The sequence below is a fragment of the Cricetulus griseus genome, chromosome 4 (assembly GCF_003668045.3).
Source record: "Cricetulus griseus strain 17A/GY chromosome 4, alternate assembly CriGri-PICRH-1.0, whole genome shotgun sequence".
NCBI classification, from domain to species: domain Eukaryota; kingdom Metazoa; phylum Chordata; class Mammalia; order Rodentia; family Cricetidae; genus Cricetulus; species Cricetulus griseus.
This window is the reverse complement of record NC_048597.1, coordinates 28,521,537-28,545,855: the sequence shown is the minus strand read 5'-3', so window position 1 is coordinate 28,545,855 and position 24,319 is coordinate 28,521,537. Positions and strand designations below refer to the sequence as shown.

The 24,319-nt window shown below is 40.4% G+C and overlaps 1 pseudogene; it reads left to right on the top strand.

Moving 5' to 3' along the window:
* The first annotated feature begins 11,086 nt into the window (after nt 1–11,086).
* Nucleotides 11,087–12,076, top strand: LOC100766657 (annotated as a pseudogene).
* Nucleotides 12,077–24,319: the final 12,243 nt, after the last annotated feature.

The following is a 24,319-nucleotide window of genomic DNA, read 5'->3' as shown; positions in this document are numbered from 1 at the left end:
AAAATCAGAAAATGGACTTAGAATTGGTGAGTTTTACCAAGCTTAGGACCAAAGGTTAAAAAGATCAAGTTTAGTATCTTATAATAGCATCAAACAATTGATAAAACACCATTTAAAAAGTCTCACCTAAGGAAACTAACAACATAAAGTACTTGGAAATTAATTTGATAAAACATATGTAGATCATCTGCTATGAAAATTATACAACATGCTACAAAGGAATGTAAAGAAGACCTAAAATATTGAGAGATGTGTTTTTGAAGACTGAGTGACAAATTAAATTGTCAATTATTCCAACATTTATCTCTAGTGTCAATGTAGTCCCAGGCAAATTATAAGGAAGACTGTTTTTAGAAATTGGCAAGTTTGCTCTAAAACTTATATGAAGAGATAAAGCTATTTTTAAAAGAACACAGTTCTTTAATGTATAGGTTGACTCCTAGACTTACCCTAGAGTTATTGTAATGAAAGCAGTGGCATTGGTGAGAGAATAAATATGGGAACTATGTTCTATAACTGTATAAGAGACACAGAAATGCTTAGTGAGTGTAGAAATAGAGCCACGTTTGTTTCCAGTTTACGTTTGAAGGTATTTCACAAGGGACTGGAGTATTTGAAATGCCTGATTATTGATGTGAAATTATGAACAGTTTGACCCTTTAGATACACAGACAAACTTAGATACACAGACAAACTTGTCATATGAATGACAGGAATTCTAACATAAAATGATAAAATGTCGGTTTTCCCCTAGGGTAGAACCTGTTGCTGTTATTTTTGCTAAATGGTCATACTATCAAATTGCCTTCTACATGTCTATCTTCCTACCCTTAAACTTAAGCTGTTCTCAGTCTCTGTCAGAGAAGCTTTTCTTTGCAGTATATAGCAGTCAATGAAAAGATGTATAACTAGTCAAAGTGCTGAGAACACAAGAGAAAGTGCTCAGCCCTACACAAAATCTACATTGATGCAGTTTCCCTCCACCCAAGGTTCAGGGAATCTGGTGGGAGAGGAAGTGGAAAGAATCTAAGAGCTGGAGGATGGTAGTAAGGAACTCTATGAAATACCATCCTCCAAATATGTCATGGCTATCATGTACATGAAGTTACAATAGCTGTAGCTGCCTACACAAGACCTGCACAAGATCAAGCCAGCCAAAATTCCACAATAGAAGAGACACTATTGCCAGTGAATAGTTTCTGGGAGAGAATCATTCTTTTTTATTTTCACCAGTTTTTTTTTCTGTGTTTACCAGAAAAAAAAATTCCATTTTTGTTTTTTCAAGACAGGGTTTTTCTCTGTGTTGCTTTGGAGCCTGTCCTGGCACTCACTCTGGAGACCAGGCTGGCCTTGTAGTCACAGAGATCTGTCTGCCTCTGCCTCCTGAGTGCTGGTATTAAAGGTGTGTGCCACCAATGCCTGGCTAGAACCATTCTTTTCTTGAGAAATTGACCATTGGAGGTTTCTGATGCTCCAGTGGATGGCCCTACAGATGAGCACATATGGCCAATACTAACTGACCTTAGTGAATTATTTTTTAAAAAAAAGGACATGAAATTGGTAGAGATGCATGTTGGGGGATATAGGAGAAGCTGGAGGGGGGAAAAGGGTTAAATATTATTATATTTCATTGTATACATGTTTGAAGTTATCAAAAATAAAGAAAAGCTTAAAAAATCTATGACCTTCAAGCATAGTATCAAGATCACAATACTGTGTGGTCTTTTCAAATGCAGATATCAAAGCAGGAATTTTGAAGTCACAGTGGGAAAGTAGTCTGTACATAACCATAAGAAATAAGAAGAATGTTGTCTGCTGTTCCTGGCTATATGAGTCACAGGAGAGCAATGACTATGAGGACTTTGTAACCTGTCTTGAGACTATTTCCTCTCCCCAATGTCAGTTCTTTTCCTGAGACTCTATCCTGGCCTTGAAGGAACCTGGCAGTTCTTTCCAAAGCAGACCATTCTGAAGTCCTTTCCTGAAGCCTGGGTAACGGAAGCCTGGAATTATATCCCCAAATGACCTTCTTTTCTCAAGATGTAAACTCACTGAAGCTGCTATTAGAAACTGATTGAGCTGTCAGAGGTAGAGGCACTTAAGTGATGAATCATGCCCTTAGTAATTAGAATGGAATTATTTGTAGGGCAGTGTTAATAATGGCCCTATAAAGGATATTTAGTCTTCAAGGGGTATGATCAACTCTTTCTCTCTCTCTGTGTGCCATCAATTTTTTTCTCTGAAGGACAAATATCATTCACACATTCTATCAAGTGGGGAATTGGGTTTGAAAATTCTCTTTAAAAATGGTCATTTTCCAAATCTAAGCTGTGTGTAGATAAACACCCATGGAATATAAAGAGATGAACAATTTGGTTCAAAGCAGAATAGTTTATGTAATTAATCTGAAAATAAATATACATTCTCTTTTACAGAGCTTAGTAAACTTTCTCAGTGTTAAATTTTAGAGTTTAACAGCACTGAAAGGGTTGATATTATAGTTTATTTAGCAATTATTCAAGCAAAGTTCTAAAGTATGACTATTGGCACAACTATTGAAAAGCCTACATAACATTAAAAATTAAAATCTTCTGCCAGGAGAATGGAAATAACTTGGACAAAAACACAAATCCTAGGTTATAATACAGCATCATGGAGCATCTTTATTCTAGTGACCTGGTCCCTTACTAAGGAAGGGTCAAAATACTTTTTGACCTTTCATTTCATTTGCATTATAGCAAGCATTATAATCACTAACCATAAAGGAACCAACATTCATTAAAGAAACATTACTAAACTCAAATCAAACATTAAACCCCATAAACTTACAGTGGGAGACTTCAATATCCCACTCTCACCACTGAACAGGACTACCAGACAGAAAATTAACAAAGGAACAAAGGAACTAGCAGAAGTTATGACACAACTGGGTTTAACACACATCTATATAACATTCCATCCAAACACAAAAGAATATACCTTCTTCTCAGTGCCACATGGAACCTTCTCTAAAATCGACCACATACTCAGCAATAAAGAAAACCTCAACAGATACAAAAAAAAAACAAAAAAACAAAACTGGAATGACCCCCTATATCGTATTGGACCACCATGGCTTAAAATTAGAATTCAGCAGCAACACAAATTGCAGAAACCCTACAAACTCATGGAAATTGAACAATGCTCAACTACATCACTCCTGGGTAAAGGAAGAAATAAAGAAAGCAATCAAAGACTTCCTAGAATTCAATGAAAATGAAGATACAACATGCCCAAAACTTATGGGACACTTTGAAAGCTGTGCTAAGAGGAAAGTTCATAGCACTAAGTACCCACATGAAGAAACTGGATAATATCCATAGTAGAGAATTCACAGAACACCTAAAAGCTCTAGAACAAAAAAAAAATCAAACTCACCCAGGAAGAGTCTACCAGGAAATACTCAAATTAAGAACTGAAATCAATAAAGTAGAAACAAAGAAAACAATACAAAGAATCAGTGAAACAAAGAGTTCGTTATTTGAAAAAAAACCCAACAAGATAAGACAAACTTTTATCTAACCTAACCAAAAGGCAGAGAAACAACATGCAAATTAACAAAATCAGAAATGAAAAGGGAGACATAACAACAGACCCTGGGGAAATCCAGAGAATCATCAGGCCATACTTTAAAAACCTATACTCCACCAAATTGGAAAATTTAAAGGAAAGGGATAATTTTCTTGATAGATATCACTTGCCAAAAATTAAATCAAGAACAGATATGCAATTTAGTGAAATTTAAGCAGTCATCAAAAGCCTCCCACACAAAAAGTCCAGGACCAGAAGGTTTCAGTGCAGAATTTTACCAGAAATTCAAAATAAAGAGCTACTACCAATACTCCTCAAATTATTCCACACAATAGAAGCAGAGTATTATCACCACACTCGTTTTATGAGGCTACAATTACCTTGGTAGCTAAACTACACAAAGACACAACTAAGACAGAGAACTACAGACCAATCTCCCTCATGAACATTGATGCAAAAGTACTCAATAAAATACTGGCAAATCGAATCCAAGAACACATCAGAAAAATCATACTCCATGATCAAGTAGGCTTCATCCCAAGGATGCAGGGATAGTTCAACATATGAAAATCTAACAATGTAATTCACCACATAAACAATCTGAAAAGGAAAAACCATCTCAGTAGACACTAAAAAAGCCTTTGACAAAATCTAACACTATTCATAATAAAGACCTTGGAGAGATCAGGGATAACAGGAACATACCTCAACATACTAAATGCAATATACAGCAAACCAACAGCCAACATCAAACTAAATGGAGAGAAGCTCAATACTACAAGAGAGACATAAGAGCCCTTGAACAAATTGGGGAGGTGGGAGAGAGAAAGAGAAGGTGTGAAACAGAGGGAGGAGGAGAACATGAGGGATCAGGAACATTGAGTGTGGGGAGGAATAGAGGAGTACAAGAAAAGAGACACATCAATAGAGGGAGTCACTATAGGTTTAAAGAGAAATCTGGCACTACTAGGGAATTGTACAGAAATCCACAAGGATAACACCAACTATGAACCTAAGCAATAGTGGAGAGGCTACATTAAATTCCCTTCCCCTATAATGAGAATTATGACTACCTTAAATGCTATCCTAGAGCCTTCATGCAGTACCTGATGGAAGCAGAAGCAGAGATCCAGAGCTAAGCACTGAGCCCAACTCCTGCAATCCAGTTTCAGAGAGGAAGGAGTGACCAACAAAGGGGTCAAGATCACACTGGGAAAACCTGCAGAAACAGCTGACCTGAGAAAGTGGGAACTCATGGACCCCAGTCTGACAGCTGAGGAACCAACATAGGACCAAACTAGGCCCCCTGAACAGCCTTCTGTAGCACAGATACTAATATTGACAATTACTAAATGGGACTCGAAACTGGAAAGCTTTTGTAAGGCAAAAGATACTGTCAACAGGACAAAATGGCAGCCTACAGAATGGGAAAAGATTTTCATCAACCCCACATCTGACAGAGGGCTAATCTCTAAAATATATAAAGAACTCAAGAAACTAGAGTTCTGTTACTACAAATCTTTCCAGCAAAAGCCGCTGAGCCCCACCGCCACATGTAAGCTTTTCGCCAGCCGCCCACCTGAGTTAGGGCCCAAATGAATACACAGAAACTTGTATTAGGTACAATGCTGCTTGGCCAATGACTAGGATTCTCATCTGTTAGCTCAGTCTCAATTATCATAGATCTACATATTTTATAAGACTTATCTTATCGGACGCCTTATTGGCGTCCCTCCTTGCTGGTGGCTCACATCCTGCCACTGGAGGAGGTGAACGGAAAAAAGGGACCCTTCCTGTTTCTCCTTTGCTTAAATATGAGTCTCCTTGCCATGTCACTTCCTGCCTGGATCAGCACTTCTCTACTACATTTCCCAGAATCCTCTTTGACTCCTAGTCCTTCCTAACTTGCCGTTTCATTGGCCAAACAGTATTTTATTTAACAATCAATAAGATAAACATACACAGAAGTACTTCCTCCATCAGAGTTCAAAAAAACCCCAATAATCCAATTAAAAAATGGGGTATAGACCTAAACAGAATTCTCAACAGAAGAATCTCAAATGACATAGAAACACTTAAAGAAATGTTCATCATCCTTAGCTATCAGGAAAATGCAAATCAAAACATCTCTGAGAATCAGAGCATCCCTGTCAGAATAGCTAAGATCAAAAACACTGATGACAGCTTATGCTGGAGAGGATGTGGAGTAAGGGAACACGAACTACTTTATTGCTGGTGAGAGTGCAAACTTGCACAGCTACTTTGGAAATCAATATGTAGGTTCTCAGAAAACTGGGCATCAATCTACCTCAAGACCCAGTGATATCACTCCTGGGCAGGTACCCAAAGCATGCTCAATAATACCACATGGACACTTGCTCAACTATGTTTATAGCAGCCTTATTCATAATAGTCAGAACCTGAAAACAACCTAGATATTCTCTGAACCAAAGAATGAAAGAAGAAAATATGGCACATGTATACAAGGGAATATTACTCAGCTGTTAGGAAAGAAGAAATAATGAGATTTGCAGGAAAATGGAGAAAAAAATCATCTTTAGTGAGGCAACCCAGACCCAGAAAGACAAACATGGTATGCACGTATTCAGAAGTTGTTATTAGCTGTAAAGAATAACCGTGCTATAATCCACAGACCCAGAGAGGCTAGGTAACAAGGAGGGCCTAAGTGGGGTCACATGGCTCTCACTGGGAAGGGGAAATAGAGGAGATTTCCTAGTGGACTGGGAGCAGGTGGGCATGAGAACTTGAGAGATAAGGCTTGGGGGGGTAGGCAGAAGGAGAGAATGCTGAGAGAGGTGACTAGAAAAGGGGGTGCTTTATGGGCTCAGCTAGAAGCCAGATGCAAGGGAGACCCCCAAGTGTCTACAAGGATGGCCCTAGCTAAGACCCTGGCAGCAGTGGATGCATAGCCCGAACTGGCCATTTCTTTTGATTGGATTGGTAACTATCCTGGTTGTTATCAGAGAGCCTTCATCCAGTGACGAATGGAGGTTGATTCAGAGACCCATGGCCAAACAATGGGCTGACCTTGGGGAATCCTGCTGAAGAGAGTGGAAGGGATTGTAGAAGCCAGGAAGGTCAGGGACATCACAGGAAAGCTCAAAGAAATGGCTTGCCTGGTTTATGGGAACTCACAAAGTCTGAACCAACAACCAGGGAGCCTGCATATAAGGGACAGTTGTGTAGCTTGGTCTATTTTTGGGACCCCTGGTAATGGGAACAGGGGCTGTCCCTAGGACTGGCTCCTGGGAACCATTCTTCATGCTGAATTGTCTTGCTCAGACTGAATACAGGAGGAGGTGTTCGTTCTCATGGCAACTTGGTAGGTCAAGCGGGGTCACATGGCTCTCACTAGGAAGGAGAAATAGAGGAGATTTCCTAGTGGACTAGGAGCAGGTGGGGATGAGAACTTGAGAGATAAGGCTTTGCTGATGGCCATGGGGGGCCTGCCCCTGTCTGAGTGAACATGAAGGAAGGCTGGGTTGGGGGGCTACAGAGAGGAGGAGAGGGGAAAGGTTGGGAGGAGAATAAGGAGAAGAGGAGTGGGGGGAGGAAAGGCTGCTGTTGGGATGTATAATAAATAAATAAATAAAATAAAAAAATATCAAAAACACGGGGGAAAAAGAGCACTCATATTGCAGATAACAATTACCTGTAACTCCTGTTCGAGGGGGTACATTGCACTTTTCTGGCTTCTGTAGGCACTAGGCATGTGGTGGCAAACAGACACACATGCTGGCAAAGCACCAATATGTATAATACAACAATAAATAAATATTAAAAAGCATAAAATAATGGAAAGTCACCTAGACTTATTCTTGCTCATTCTTCTAGGCTGATTGAATAAACTTTAATGTTTTATTTTTTAAATGTGGATTTACCCTAATTTTAAACGCTTTATTTATTTTATTATGTGTATAAGTATTTTGTCATCATGCATGCAGATTTATCACATGTGTGCCTGATGCCCATGGAGGTCAAAAGAGGGTGTTAGAGTCCTTGGAATTAGAGTCACAGATGGTTGTGAGCCATTGTGTGAGGGCTCTGAGCTTAACTTGAGTTCCCTGTGAAAGGACCCCCCCCCCCCCCCCCGGGCCGTAGTTTTTCTCTTAAGCTTGGCCCCTACTCTGGTCGGCAGCTGGCGGGGCACGCGCGAATACATCCTTCCCTCCCCAGCACTCTCCCCGACCCTTGATCCCTGCAGCTGCTGGCCCTCACTCCCCGCCCCGCGCAAGGCCAACCCCCGCCGGATCGCTCCGGATCGCTCCGTCCCAAGGCCAGCCATCTGGACCAGCAGAAGATAAGGCCGTTTCGCCTGACTATTAAACCTTGAGAAAATGCTGATTTGATGCTTTTCGCTTCTGTACTGTGCCTGTTTTCCCCTATAAAAAGGACCCCCCTTCCGGGGCTCGGGGCTTGGCAAAACAGAAGCTAAGCCCCGGATATCCGTGTTATTAATAAACCCTCTTGCTCTTGCATCCAAAGTTCGTGGTTTCGCTGATTCCTGGGTGTGGGTCTCCTTCTACGAAAGTACCTCTGCGGGGGTCTTTCACCTGCAAGAGCAACAAGTGCTCTTAATAACTGAGTCCTCTCTTCAGCTCTATAAAAGTGTGATTTTTCAGTGAAATAAAGATCTACAACTACTAGTAATAGCAGATAGAAATCTTCATTTTTGACCAAACCTTATATGATGGTTTGAATAAAAATGGTCTCCATAGGTCCACAGAAAGTGGCATTATTGGAGATGTGGTCTTGTTGGAGGAAGTATGGGACTATAGGGGTGGGTTTTGAGGTCTCTTCCCACTGCCTGCCTTCCCACTGGAAGGAACTTCCAGCTCCTTCTCTAGCATCATGTCTGCCTACACTCTGCCGTGTTTCCTAACATGTGGATAACAGACTAAACCTCTAAACTGTAAGCCAGCCCCAATTAAATGTTTTCTTTTATAAGAGTTGCCATGGTCACTGTGTCTTCACAGCAACAGAAACCCCAAGACACCTTACTGCATGGTTAAGTAAAATTCTGAAATAGCAGATTTTGGCCTTTGAGATAGCTCAGCAGGTGAAGACACTTGCTGTGCAAGCTTGATGGCCAGAGTTCAACTCCTGGAACTCATAGAGATGACAGGAGACTGACTGCCACATTGCCTGCGGTGGTGTGTGCACCTACACAGATAGCATGCACACACAATAAATAAGTAAACAAATGTAATTTAGTAAAAATGCCACATTTGATCCTATCATTTTCAAAACTTACAGTGAGCCAAATTTAATTTGTTATGAATCAGTTTATGATGTATTGATTTATTTGAGTCAGACTAACATTTTATTAATGAAGTGCAACGGTAATTATACTTACAGATAAACAATAATTATGCTAATACAAATCTGTGTTAAGATGTTTTTCAATAGTTACCTGATGGCAAGCAGCTGAATTCTCACATACATTAGCTTAACTGATCTTTATCAAAATCCTAGGTCGTAGTACCATGCTGAGTCTTCATTGACAACGGGATTTGGAATCTCTTTGTTGACATAGCTTTGGGCTAGTCTGTGAGAACATTTCCAGAGAGGGCTAATTAAAGAAGGTAGACTCACCCTTGGTGTGAACAGCACCATCTCACAGGCTTGGCCTGGACTGAATAAAAAGGAACAAAGGAGAAAGTAAATTGCATACCAACCTTTGTGTCTTTGGCTTTGTGACTGAAGATGCAATGTGACTTGCTGTTCATGCTCCTGCTGCCATGCCTCCCTGCCACAGTGGTCTCTGTGCCCTCAAAGCATGTATCAAACAATCCTTTCCTTCACTAAGTTGCTTTTATCAGCAAAGAGAAAGTAATTAATATGTAGATGTTATTAGCTTATGTTACACAAACATAAACATCTTTAAGTAGGAGGCAGCAATTATTGACTTTCTTGCCTTCAAAAGTTAATTAAAGCTTGTCCCCCCTCCTCTGCCTTTCTCTCTCTGCTTGAGGTGAGTCTGGGTTCCAGGATACCCAAAGAATGCACATTCATACAACAAGGACATATGTTGAACTATGTTCGTAGCATCGTTGTTTGTAATAGCCAGAACCTGAAAGCAACCCAGATGCCCCTCAACTGAAGAATGGATGGAGAAAATGTGGTACTAAGTGGAAAAATGGAGTGTTACTAAGTGGAAAAAAAATGGAATCTTGAAATTCACAGGCAAATGGAGGAACTAGAAGAAACCATCCTGAGTGAGGTAACCAGTCACAGCAAGACAAACATGGTATATACTCAATCATATATGGATATTAGACATAGAGCAAAGGATTACCAGGTACAATCCACACACCAGAGAAGCTAGGAAACAAGGAGGACCCTAAGAGAGACATACATGGTCCCCCAGAGGAGGGGAAAGGGACAAGATCTTCTGAGCTAATTGGGAGCATGGAGGGAGGGGAGAAGGAGTTGGGATAAAGAGAAGGGGAGAAGTGGAGGGGAGAAGAGGACATGAGGGAGTAGGAATATTGAGTCGGGGGAAGAATAGAGGAGAGCAAGAAAAGAGATACCTTAATAGAGGGGGCCATTATAGGTTTAAAGAGAAATCTGGCACTAGGGAAATGTTCAGCGGCCCACAAGGATGACCCCAACTAAGAATCTAGGCAGAAGTAGACAGGCTGCCTTTGATGCCCTTCCCCCATAATGAGATTGATGACTACCTTATATTCCATCCTAGAGCCTTCATCCAGTTGTTGATGGAAGCAGAAGCAGACACCCACAGCTAAGCACTGAGCCATACTCCTGGAATCCAGTTGTAGAGAGGGAGGAGGGATGAGCAAAGGAGCCAAGACCATTCTGGAGAAACCCACAGAAACAGTTGACCTGACCTAGTGAGAGCACACGTATCCCAGTTATGAAGCTGGGGATCCAGCATTTGACTGAACCAAGCCCTCTGAATGTGGGTGCCAGCTAGGAGGCCTTGGAAGCCTATGGGACCTCTAACAGTGGAGCCAGTGTTTATCCTTAGTGCACAAATGGACTTTGGGAGCCCATTCCCTATGGAGGGATACTATTGTAACCCAGATACAAGGAAGAGGGCCTAGGCACTGCCCCAAATGATGTGACAGACTTTGATGATCCCCAATAGAAGGCCTCACTATCCTTGGGGAGTGGGTGGGTGGGGGGTTGGTGGGGACATGGGAGGATGGGAGGGTGAGGGAATGGGGGGATTGATATGTAAAATAAGATTATTTCTAAAATAAAAAATTAATTAAGAAATAAAGAAAATACATTTGTTTATTTATTTTGCATATGCACGGGCACAAGAGCACCACAGAGCCAGTGCTGTAATGGTCCTAGATAACTTCTAGAAGCTCATTCTCTTTTCCTGCCATGTGAGTTCTGGAGGTGAATGTCAGATTGTCAGGCTTGTGGCAGGTCCCCCGATCTAATGGGCTAGCTCATCATCCTCCAAAATTTATGCTAAAAGTTTAAAAAATTATTTTATGGCTCCTCGACGCAGCCCCCCGCCGTAGCTGCCACTGCTCCCGCCGTCACAGCCTCCGAGAAGATGCCTGTGCCTCCCACATACGCTGATGGTGGCAAGTCTGCCAGGGATACTTTCACCAAGGGCTACGGCTTTGGCTTAATAAAACTTGATTTGGAAACGAAGTCCGAGATTGGAATTTACCAACTCAGGCTCCCCCAACGCAGAGACCACCAAAGCGAACGGCAGCCTGGAAACCAACACAGATGGACCGAGTATGGGCTGACACTTAGAGAGAAATGGAACACAGACAACACCCTGGGTACCGAGATTACCGTGGAAGACCAGCTCACCCGCTGGTCTTCCACCCGTTCTTCTCGCCTAACACTGGAAAAACAAAAAACAAAACAAAACAAAACAAAAAACTAAAATCAAGACAGGGCACAAGAGGGCGCATATCAACCTAGGCTGTGATGTGGACTTTGACATTGCTGGGCCCTCGATCCGGGTGCTCTGGTGTTTGGCTATGAGGGCTGGCTGACTGGCTACCAGATGAATTTTGAGACCTCGAAGTCCTGAGTGACCCAGAGCAACTTCGCAGTTGGGTACAAGACGGATGAGTTCCAGTTTCATACTAGTGTGAACGATGGGACAGAGTTTGGTGGCTCCATTTACCAAAAGGTGAACAAGAAGTTGAAGACTGCTATCAATCCTGCCTGGACAGCAGGAAACAGTAACACTCGCTTTGGAATAGCAGCCAAATATCAGGTCGACCCTGATGCCTGCTTTTCGGCCAAAGTGAACAACTCTAACCTGATCGGTTTAGGGTCCTAAAGCCAGGTATCAAAATGACGCTGTCAGCTCTGCTGGACGGCAAGAACGTCAATGCGGGTGGCCACAAGCTTGGTCTAGGACTGGAATTTCAAGCATAAATGAATTTTGTACAATCGTTAATTTTAAACTATTTTTCAGTTTAGCTACCTTCAGAATTTAGTGTACCTTTTAATGTTGTATGTTGGGGATGCGAGAATTGATAAACACCACGTTAGATGTCCAGGCTAAGGATGACTCGGCTTTCAGGTGTTTACCATTTCAGAGGTACGGCAGAAATCCATTCCTAAAAGGGTCCTTTTAGCTGCAGATGTAGGTTGGGGAGGAGCAGCTCCAGAGAAGTCAGACTGCAAGTGGAAGCTGGGAATTGCGTGCAGGCCCTTAGTGAATCTGTGTCGAGTCCACAGATGACATTGTGACTTCCTGAGTGAGCATCGAATCTTGGTGTCCGAATCCTAACTGCTGAGAAGCATGTACACACCTGTGTGAAAGGGACTTTTTAAGACAGATCACCATGCCCCGTTCCCATCCTAGCCCATCAGTTTCCTGTTTTACACCAAAAGTACTATTAGCTATTTCTTTTGTGCCGTTTTAGGGTGGAGAGGGTAGGCATGATGGAGCCAGTCGTTCAGGACTTAATTTTTCCTTGTGGTGTGGTTTTCTTTTCCTTCCTTCCTTCCTTCCTTCCTTCCTTCCTTCCTTCCTTCCTTCCGTCTCTCTCTCTCTCTCTCTCTCTCTCTCTCTCTCTCTCTCTCTCTCTCTCTCTCTCTCTCCCAGAGTATGAAACAGCTTCCAGGATCTCCAGCTTTAAGCTGGGTCAACAGTCACACCATGACAACACTAGGGATCAAAAGTGACCTCTGTTATAGCTTCACCACTCTAATTTTTAGCAGTTTAATGGGTACATTATAGAGTCTTCCATTTTGTGTGGATTTAGCTCCTCCCCTTCAAATGCTGTAATTAACATCACTTAAAATAAAACTTGAATATAATATTGAAACCTCAACAAAAATTATTTTGTGTATATACTCATACACACGAGTGAGTATATACATTTTCTTTGCTCTGCAAGTATTTCTGTGCACCATGTTCATGCCTGATGCACTTGCAAGCCAGAAGGGTGTTGTGGAATATTAGCTGAAGATATGTTAAATTTATTTATCCTGTGGAACATTAGATGTGTTGTATTCTTTTATGTTGCATTTGTTTAACTCTGTGAAGCTATGTTACTTTGCCTGTCTAAAAAACCTGATTGGTATAATAAAGAGCTGAACAGCCAATAGCTAGGCAGGAAAGGAAAACACTTGGGACTGGCAGGCAGAGAGAATAAATAGAAGGAGAAGAATGTGAAAGAGGAGCAAATGAAGGGGAAGGAAAGGAGGATGTCAGGGGCCAGCCACCAAGCCACACAGCCAGCCGCAGAGCAAGAAGGAAGAAAGGTGTATAGAATAGAGAAAGATAAAAGCCCAGAAGCAAAGGGTAGACAGGATAATTTAAACAAGCCAAGCTAAGGCTGGGCATTCATATGTAAGAATAAGTCTCCATATATTTATCTGGGAGTTGGCTAGAGGGCCCCCCAAGAGCAAAGGGTAAAAAACAAACAAACAAACCAGCAACAGAAGGGAGTATCAAATCCCCAGGGACTGGCATTACAGACAATTTGTGAGCCACATTGTGGCTACTGGAAACAGAAGTTGAATCCTATGGAAGAGCAGCAAGTGCTTTTAACCAGCATGTCGTCTCTCCAGTCCCCACAGTTAAATTTTTAAATTCTACACTCTAAAATTTCTTTTTAATGTTTACTTCTTTCACAATAACTAATGTGAAATGGGCTATGGTTAACACAAATATTTCTCATTCTAAACATTATGATTTTATACATAAAATCTAGAAATTTTGTAATTCACTGAGTGAAAGAAAACCCATCAATGGCCAGGCCTGGTAGCACACACCTTTAATCCCAGAACTCTGGAGGCAGAGGAAGGAGGAGCTCTGTGACGTCAAGGCCAGACTGGTCTACACAGTGAATTCTAGGACAGTCAGGAGGAATACATAGAGAAGACTCTGTCAAAAATTTAAAAAAAAAAAGGAAAAGAAAAAAAATTGTCAATTTTATTTTGACCTTGCAAATATAACAGGGTTATCACAGAAGGGATTGTTTTTATTTGTTAATGAAATCTGTCATTATTCAAATGAAAGATTCATTAAAAAATTTTGCATATCCTTGTGTCATCTCAGATTATCTACTCAAACCTTTTTGCTCTATTAGTTTAAAATCAATTTGAGAGTTAAATATCTTCATTTAGCATAGTCTTTCCTGTAACAAAAGTTTCAAATTAGTCTCCTCCATGGATGATGGGGAGACATTATGATACGTTTGCATCACTGTAACTGTGGAGTTGCCCGAATGTACAGGCTGGCGGTGTGCTTAGTGGTAGAGAGGCTAGCTTGTCCCAGGCTCTGGCTTCATCCTCAGCACCATTAAATAAAGAAATGTATAGCTGCGGCTTGATTTCCAATGGGAATACATGGCAATAAACGCATCATCAAGTTGGAAATAGCACACAAATGTGTGGACGTGGTCAACGATACCTTCAATCAGGTTTCTCCTACACATAAATGTCTTTGTCCGCCTTCGGAATATTGCTGTGGCCAAGCATCGGTTGGCTGCTTAACCTTTTAGTGAGCTGCTGATTGGGAGTTGTTGCTCACTCCTGCTCTTAGTGTCACAAGAGAGTGTTGTATGCAGATGAGCAAAGATCACAATCCTAAATTTTGAGTCGGATTCCTACTGAATGAGTGTGGTGTTGTTAACATAGTAAAGTAAAACAACAGCAACAACAAATCCAAAACAGTTATCGTGTGTTGGGACCATCTGTGCTATGTAAGATCATAACTGCCAATTTAGAAACACTGACTTAAAAAAAAAAACTCTTAAAATATACTTGGAGAAATGCTTGAAAACAAAGATAAAATGTGGTCCTAGGCACAAATATCCACAATAATTTTTGATATCACCGTTTTATTCAATAAAACAATCAATTCATAGTAGTATCTAAGTGTAGAATTAATTTTTAAGCCTCTTTGCTTGTGAATATGTGTGTGCTCACATGTGTGCACCAGTGAACTTATGGTATCTTCTTATCTTATCTTCTCATTCATGCATAGCAGATCTGGGGAAATTTGAGTAAGAACAGTCCCCGAAGGCTCATGTATCTGAATGCTTAGATCAGGGAGTGGCACTATTTGAAAAAGATTAGGGTTTATGGCCTTGGTGGAGAAAGTGTGTCACTTAGGGTGGGCTTTGAGCTTTCCAAAGCCCATGCCAGACCCAGTGTCTCTTTGCATGTATATAAGGATGTACTTCTGAGCTATGGCTCCCAAGGCATGCTTCCCAACATGATGATAATGGACTAAGTCTCTGAAACTGCAGATAAGCCCCCGATTCAATGATTTCTTTTATAATTATGATTTCTTGGTTCCGGTGTCTCTTCACAGCAATATAACAGTGACCAGGTACATTCAACTTTGCTTTACAGTGTATATTAACACCCAAGCTTAGAAAAATGAGACAGACTTATGTTTATTCTTATCAGACAATAATCAACTACCTTTTGTTATATTTGCTGAGTGATAGGGCTACAAGCTCATTATTTGATTGTACTTCTTTGTTATTTTTAAAAAAATTCTTGGAACTTAAATTAAGAATAAAGAAAACCAATGGGCAGGAAAGGTAAAATATTGTCATTCCAGTAAATAACATGTTTACAATGATAGATAGTGGCATCTTAAAATTCTAAGCAGGACATTTGAACAGAGTATTTATTATATAGGAGTAATGATAATCCCCTGATTCCACTGAGGGTAATTACAAGTTTCATCTTCCATATACAATTAACTGTTATTAAAAAGTCAATATTTGCATTGAAGTTTAGTAAATTAAGATGCTACATGACTTTTTACAAATACTTTCTGAGTCATATTTTATATTTTTGAAGCATTTTTCTGGCTATTAAAGACACATTGCAAAAATATGGAAACCACAGGTCAGTAGAAGAAATACAACTACATAAACAATAGCATCTTTTATTGCATGACATATTTGAGTTGGGCATTGGACTGTGTGCTGAGGCAAATGAAACTCAGTTCAGTTCTTCACCTTCATGATAACTGCACACACACATTTATGCATTTCTTATGCTCTGAGATTTCCTGTGGTTCTTTGTTTTACACAGTGCTTTGTAACTTCTTATGTTTTGGGAAATTGGTGGGAACCATTACAGATTTCAACTCCAATTTGTGATTAGGATCCTACAAACATTTTTGATAGAAAGAAGATAATTAACAATTAACTTATTTTAAAATAAATTCTATTGTACTTTATGGTCACATAACCTAAAAGGTGATTTTTTTTTTTACCAAAGAGAAGTCCCAATGTTGGAATCCCACCAATCAGCAATGATGAAAATTTAGGTTTCTGAAAGGATGCAAGTCAATTATTAATTGTATTTTATATTATTTACATATCATTGCTTCAGTTAGTGTCTCACTATGTAGCCATGGCTGATTACATTTTTAGCATGGACGGAATGACAATCACCGCTGCTTCACAAGTTTCAGCATTTCAACATTGCGATCACAGTTCTCCAGCAACAACTTTTTATTTTCATTTTTAATGATTCTCACTATGGGTTAAGGGAATTTCCTTTTGCCTTTTCCTCTGGGAAATTTTGTATGGGCTCTGAAGATGTAAATGTATGAAATGGCAGCCTCTTCAAACAAAACAATTCTTTGGAAAAAAATTCCCGCCCCCGTGGAACCATACAGAGTGATGACTGCATGCACCCATTGTGCCTCTCTGATTACACCAAGAACAGAGAAGATGAAGACTTACTAACTTGGCACACCTGATCCCAAGCCTGAGGCTCTTAAGGGCCAGGGTTCAGTTAGAAAGTGTGGAGAAATCTGAATGGTACTGTGTAGTGGAAAAGAGTAAGACACCAGGACCTTCCCTTTGGGGAGCGTATGACGGAATCGGCACATATAGTAAGACTAAGACACAATTAGGGAACAGCTCAGCACAAAGGCTGCACATTATGGTTGGTCCCCAGAAGAAGTCCTTTCCCCAAGCTCAGGTATCTGGATAAGGGCTTCCATTCCCCCAGGGGCTTAAGGAAAGTTCCTGCTGGCTAAAAGGAGCCATTCTCCTTATCTCTAGCAGGAGGAATATGTGGTCCTTCCATTGATGTAAGAGCGTGTTTGGTAGAGTTACAGAATCTTTTAAAACATTAGGCATTTAGATACTTGCAGAACTTAATGCTTTTGTTGCAGGAAAAATGCTATGATAAAGTTGATGGCTGCTTTCATGCCTGAATCATTGAGCTTGCTTTTAATCTTGCCTGTGGCTAAACTATTATACAATAGTAGAATATAAAAGGTGTAACCTTTTTTTTTTTTTTTTTTTGATGAAGTGTCAGCCATCCCGAATCACCCTCCAATCCTGTCAGTCTCCTCCTTCCCCTCGAGGGTTCCACACCTCTTCTTCGGGACCTGAACCCCACTGGAGCTGGACTCCGGTACATTTTCATATTAAAAGTTGTAAAACAGTAAGCGTAGTTGTGGCACATTGCATCTACAATTGTGCTTTAAAAGGGTGCAGCATGTGCAAAACTCATCCAAACAGTTGTAAATTATTTAGAGAAAGTAGTAGTGTGGTCACTGCTAATGCAAAAAATAACATGGGAAGTATAATGAAGGCAAATTTTCCCAAAGACAGTAATTTCTTTACCTACAACATTTCACTTGCAGCCTATTAAGTCAAATATGAGCATAAGCCCTGTAAGGAAATCTCTCAATCCCTCACTCTCTTTTGAGGACATTTTTCAAGAAAATGGAAAATAAATGAAACACCAAGTTATTTGTCTCTAAATTATCATGTAGTCCTACCTTTATTTTTTTCTTTAAGAGAGAGTGTGTTTCAGAAAGATCAGGCTGGCCTGAAATTCCGACTATTTAGCTGAGGATAACCTTGACCTCACTGCTCCTACCTCCCGAGGGCTGATATTATAGGTGGTTGTCTTTATATCTGGCTTTGTAATTCTAAATTTTAGTTGGATTTAGTTATTGTCTTATAGGAGAAAATTAGACAATAAGAGACAAAGTGGTAAATAGAAGAAAGAAATGTTGCAAAATCAATTGTCAATCAAGCAGAGTCAGAAGCTGGGGGTGTGGCTCCCGGCAGCCACTTTTACTGGGTGGTGAGAACCACATGCAACAGCAAAACTTTGCTCTGGTTTCTGATTCATGGAGTGAGTGATTCTGTATCATTTCAAGTGACAATAGTTATTTAGGGAGTGTAGTATCAATTTTCATTACAAAGTAAGAAATGTCAAATAATAGATGAACAAGTGATCCAAAGCCACTTATATTATTACATTAGAATAGCTGCAGTCACCCAATATAACATAACTGAGTCACAAATTTCACCATGTAAATGAAAATGTTTATGAGCTTTTCAATTAAAAATAAATGAAAATTATTCAATCTACTGATAATTTTGCACATAATTTAAAGCATATATTTTTTAAGACAGGATTTCTCATTGCAGCCCTGGCTGTATGAATAAATGAATATTCATTTAATAAATAAAAACAAATACAATAATCAATTTGAAATATCTAAAACCCTTGGTTTGTAGATCTAGAAATGCTTAAGTTATTATAAAGGAAATTCAGAATAAATCTGCATAACAGAAATTCACATTCCTTTTTATTTCACTCTGAAAAGATCAGCTAGTTCTATGCATTTGAGGTTTCCAAATAGCATAGATATTATTTGGGGCTTCTACATGCTATAAATACCATTTTTGCCTTTGCAACTCTAAGGAACACATAAGATATTCTAGCTAGCTTCTGCTTTGCTGTGATAAACACCACAACCAAAATGCAACTTGTGGGGAAAGAGTTCCTTTCACCATACAGCTCATAGTCCAACATTGGAGGACATTGCCATAGGAATTCAAAGCAGGAAGCGTAAGGCAGGCACTGAAGCAGAGGCATTAGAGGCACACTGCTAATTGGCTTGCTCTCCATGGCTTGTTCAGCCTGATTTCTTATACACCACCTGCCCAGTGGTGACATCATCAACAATAGGCTGGGCCCTTTCATGTCAATCATTAATAAAAAAAAATGCCTCACAGACATGTTTTCAGGGCAACCTGGTGGAAGCAATTTCTCAATTCATGTACCCTCTCCCCAGGTGACTCTAGTTTGTGTCATGTTGAAAAACTAATCCGCAATAATGTCTATTTTTTTCTTTTGCAATCTTGGGTCTCAAACTCAAGGCTTCACATGCTAAGTAAGTTCTCTACCAGTGAACTATGTCTATAATTCAAAACCTGCTTTTTCTGTGGTAGAAAATTGGGAGAATTCAAAATACGGAGCAGTGAATGCAGTTTAAAACTTTCATCCAGCTGTGTTCAAATCTAGAACCAAGCCACACAATATGTTCCTCTAACTAACATTAGTATCGTGCATCCCTTTCTTTCAGTCTTCTGTGTACTAGATAATGCTGCATTGACCATGGGAGAGCAGTTGTCTCTCTGACACTGATTTCATTTTTACTTCTGGCATATATCTGAGTGATACCACTAAGTAATAGGATAGCTTTATATTTAATGTTTTCAGGGACTCTCTATCTTCTCATTTGATGACTGTATTAGGTGACGTTCCCACTAAGAGAGGGCAAAGACTCCCTTTTCTCTACGGTGTCACCATTTTTTTTTTAAATGTAAACTCTTAATATGTAGTAGTTTGAATGAGAACCTCCTCAGGATCAAATATTTGAACACTTGGCACCCAGTTGGTGCTGCTGTTTAGGTTAAGTTTAGGAGGAACAGCTTTGTTGGAGTGAGGATGTCACTGGGAGGGGGTTTTGGGATTAAAAGCCTTTTGCCAATTTGAGTTTGCTCTGTCTGCCTCATGTGTTCAGTCAAGGATGCGAGCCCTTGGCTTTCTGTCTCTGTTTGCATACCTGCTGCTTGCTACTATGTATACTTTCCTACATGAAGGACTCTTTTCTCTCTAGATCCAAATAAAAACTTTCTTCTATGGTTTCTCTTGGTCATATGTTTTACCACAGCAAAGGAAAAGTAACTAGTACATAACACAATAAGCCAAATGTTGATATATGTTATACTGTGAATTTTAGTTATTTCCCCCCTTTCTCCATGAATAGACATCCATTTATAAATCTTTTTTTGAAAATGTGAAAGATAAACTCTCTCTCTCAGTGATAACTAAAACTCAGTTGAATATGTTGTATATGTGATTACACCAAAGACCAAAGTATTGAGCATGGGAGGGTCCCAAGAAAGGCAATAAGATACTAAATTAAAACACAAAGTATAATCAGAAAGGAAGAGAAGAAGCAGGTAGGCACAATATTTCAGTATGGATAAATTTAAAGTCACAGTTTCGATGACCTTTCTGAATCATAAAAATGATCAAGTAAAGGGAAATTTATGTTTTAAGAGAATAATGGCAATATATACTCAAGCGAGTACTTCAAGGGAATGAGAAGACATAGTGGTTAACTTTCAAAGGAGTTTAAAGAATACTTATACACCTTACACAAATACATCAATACTTACATAACAGCACAGGGGAGTAGCCTTGGCAGGGCATATAGAAAAGAAGGGCTTTGTTTCCTAGTCCCACCTCACTCTTGCTAAGGTACTTGTTCAGATCTGTGAGGTCAAGCTCTATCTAATGAAATGTTGAAAGGAGTTTCAAGGGCAGTTCTCAGGAGGAATCACAGTGTTGGTTTAATTTTCTCTGGGGTTTTTCTTTATCCTACAGAAGGCCTGGCTGCCAATAAAGAATGACTGAAGTGACAGAAGCTATTTAGACCAACATGGTGATCCTAAAGATAAAGCAATGAACTAAAGAAGCAAGAACAGAAAAACAAACAAACAAAAAAACCGTAGACTCATGAAGATGCTGTGGAGTGACCACATTAGCCCTCATGTCTAAGCTTATCAGGTTATTTTATTTGGGTTTTATACAGATGTACTTGCACCTTCCAATTGATGGTAATCCTGAATCTCCAGGGCCCCCACAGTTTCACAAAATGCATCTAGCAAGCTTCAAAAAGCAAAGAGAAAGAAAAAAATAGGATTTTGTGAAGCCTCTCAAGCATACACCAGTGAACTGTTCCACTTTAGTGTTAGGTAAATGAATCGGATCATGAACACACACCTAGCTGTTGCTTTCCCCATTGTTAGTGAAAGTCGGTGCAGTCTCAAAGATTTTGTATATAGAACTGAGTCAGATTCATATGGAATTATATGGACTAGGTTATACTAAGGCAACAGACAGCATCACAATTTCAGCACCATAAAGAGGTAGAATTTATTACATCTTCAAGGAACACATTCAACATTAATTAACTAGGGCTTTTTTTTCTGTGTAGCCACTTCACACCACATGGCAATTTCTTTGCATAGTAGGGAAGGTCTGAGCTATGAACTGCTTATGTTGCATTTACAAAGACTGGTTACATGATCAGCATGAGCTCCAAGGGATGGGGAACTATTCTCTTCTTCATTCATGGAAGCAGGAGGGAAGAAGATATTAGGGAACAGTGACATCCACTATGCTACTAAATTGCAACAGAGTCTATGTGAAACATTTCAAGGCACAATAATGTTTTTACTTTTTGGATATGAAGTTCCATTTTAATTAATTTTGTTTCTTTAGCAAGGCTTTCCCCCAAAAGGATAAAATAAAACATTGCCTGATGACAGTTTCCAGGAGACCAATCTCACCTTAGCAGGTTAAAGGTAATTTTAGTTGAGAAATGAGTCTCTGCATGCACTCAAACTTAAGGATTCATGAACACCTACACAAGTTTATTTACTCACACCCTCTCCTGTATATACTGACTGATCATCTGCTAAGTGCCATTTAGATGAGGCCCACTGGAGTCAAGGCAAAAGAAGCAGGGATTACAGAGAAACAGACATTATGCTAAACACTTCTTTTTTTAATTTAATTTTTTTATTTTAATTAGAAAGATTATTTTACATGTCAATCCCAGGTCCCTTTCCTCCCCTCCTCCCCTGCCGCCCCCCACTCTCAACTAACACCCTACCTATCCTATACCCTTTCTGCTCCCCAGGGAGGGTGAGGACTTCCATAGGGGGGGTCTTCAGGGTTTGCCATATCTTTTGGGATATGGCCTAGGTCAATCCCCTTGTGTCTAGGCTCAGACAGTATCCCTCCATTTGTCATGGGCTCCTAAAGTCCATTCCTATGCTAGGCATAAGTACTGATCTACTACAATGGGCCACATAGATTTCCAAGGTCTCCTCACTGACACCCACATTCAGGGGGTCTGGATCAGTCTCATGCTGGTTTCCCAGCTATCATTCTGGGGGCCAAGAGCTCTCCCTTGTTCAGGTCAGCTGTTTCTGTGGGTTTCACCAGCCTGGTATGGACCTCTTTGCTCATCAGTCCTCCTTCTCTGTAACTGGATTTCAGTTCAGTTTAAGGTTTATCTGTGGGTGTCTGCTTCTACTTCCACCGGCTGCTGGATGAAGGTTATAAGATGGCATATAAGTTAGTCATCAATCTCATTATCAGGGGAGGGCATTTAAGGTAGCCTCTCCTCCATTAGATTGTTAGTTGGTGTCATCTTTGTAGCTCTCCAGACATTTCCCTAGTGCCTGATTTCTCTTTAAACCTATAGTGTCTCCCTCTATTATAGTGTCTCTTATCTTGCTCTCTTCTGTTCTTCCCCCAGCTCAACCTCTCTGCCCCATCATGTCCTCCTCACCCCTCCTCTTCTCTCTTTCTCATTCTCCTAGTTCCCTTCCCCCCATGCTCCCAATTTGCTCAGGTGATCTTGTCCCTTTCCCCTTCTGAAGGGGGCCATGTACGTCTCTCTAGGGTCCTCCTTGTTTCCTAGCTTCTCTGGCAGTGTGGATTGTAGGTTGGTAATCCTTTACTCTGTCTAAAATCCACATTTGAGTGAGTAAATACCATATTTGTCTTTTTGTGACTGGGTTACATCACTCAGAATGGTTTCTTCTACTTCTATCCATTTGCCTGGAATTTCAAGATTCATTGTTTTTTTTCTCCCCTGCTGAGTAGTACTGCATTGTATAAATGTACCACATTTTCTCTATCTATTCTTCAGTTGAGGGGCATCTAGGTTGCTTCCAGGTTCTGGCTATTACAAATAATGCTGCTATGACATTGTTGAACAAATGTCCTTGTTGTATGAATGTGCTTCTTTTGGGTGTATGCCTAAGATTGGAATTGTTGGATCTTGTAGACTGATTCCCATTTTCCTGAGGAATCGCCATACTGATTTCCAAAATGGCTGTAGGAGTTGGCACTCCCACCAGGAGTGGAGGAGTGTTTCCCTTTCTCTACATCCTCTCCAGCATAAACTGGCATTGGTGTTTAGTTCTGTACCCCACTTTCTTTTCTTATAGTTATTCCCCAAATCTTTTTCCCCTTTATTTAAATTACAAACAAGCTTGTTTTACATGTCAATCCCAATCCCCTCTCCCTCCCCTCCTCCCCTGGCCCCTACCAACCCCCTATCCCATGCCCTTTCTTCTTCCCAGGGAGGATGAGGCCTTCCATGGGGATCTTCAAATGTCAAATGTCATATCATTTGGAGCAGGGCCTACACCCTTCCCTGTGTGTCTAGGCTGAGAGAGTATCCCTCTATGTGGAATGGACTCCAAAAGTCCATTAATATACTAGGGATAAATACTGAATGAACCTCTACTAGAGGCCCCATAGATTGCCCAGACCTCCTAACTGACACCCTTGTTCAGGGAGTCTGGGTCAGTCCTATGCTGGTTCCCAGCTATCAGACTGGGGTCAACGATCTCCCCCTTGTTCAGGTCAGATGTTTCTGTGGGTTTCTCCAGCCTGGTCTAAGACCCCTTTGCTCATCACTTCTCCCTCTCTGCAACTTGTACTCCACTTTTAAATTGGATTAATTGGTATTTTGGAGACTAGCTTCTTGAGTTGTAAATTTTGTACATCAGCCCTCTGTCAGATGTAGGGTTGGTGCATATCTTTTCCCAATCCTTGGGCTGTGATTTTTGTCTTGTTGACTGTGTCCTTTACCTTAAGGAAGCTTCTAAGTTTCAGGAGGTCCCATTTATTAGCTGTTGATCTCAGTGTCTGTGCTACTGGTGTAATATTCCAGAAGTGGTCTCCTGTACAAATTTGTTCAAGGGTATTTCCTACTTTCTCTTCTAAGAGGTTCAGTGTGGCTGGATTTATGTTGAGGTCTTTGATCCATTTGGACTTAAGTTTTGTGCATGGTGATAGACATGGATCTATCTACATGCCAGCATCCAGTTATGCCAGCACCATTTGGTGAAATGCTTTCTTTATTCCATTGTATAGCTTTAGCTTCTTT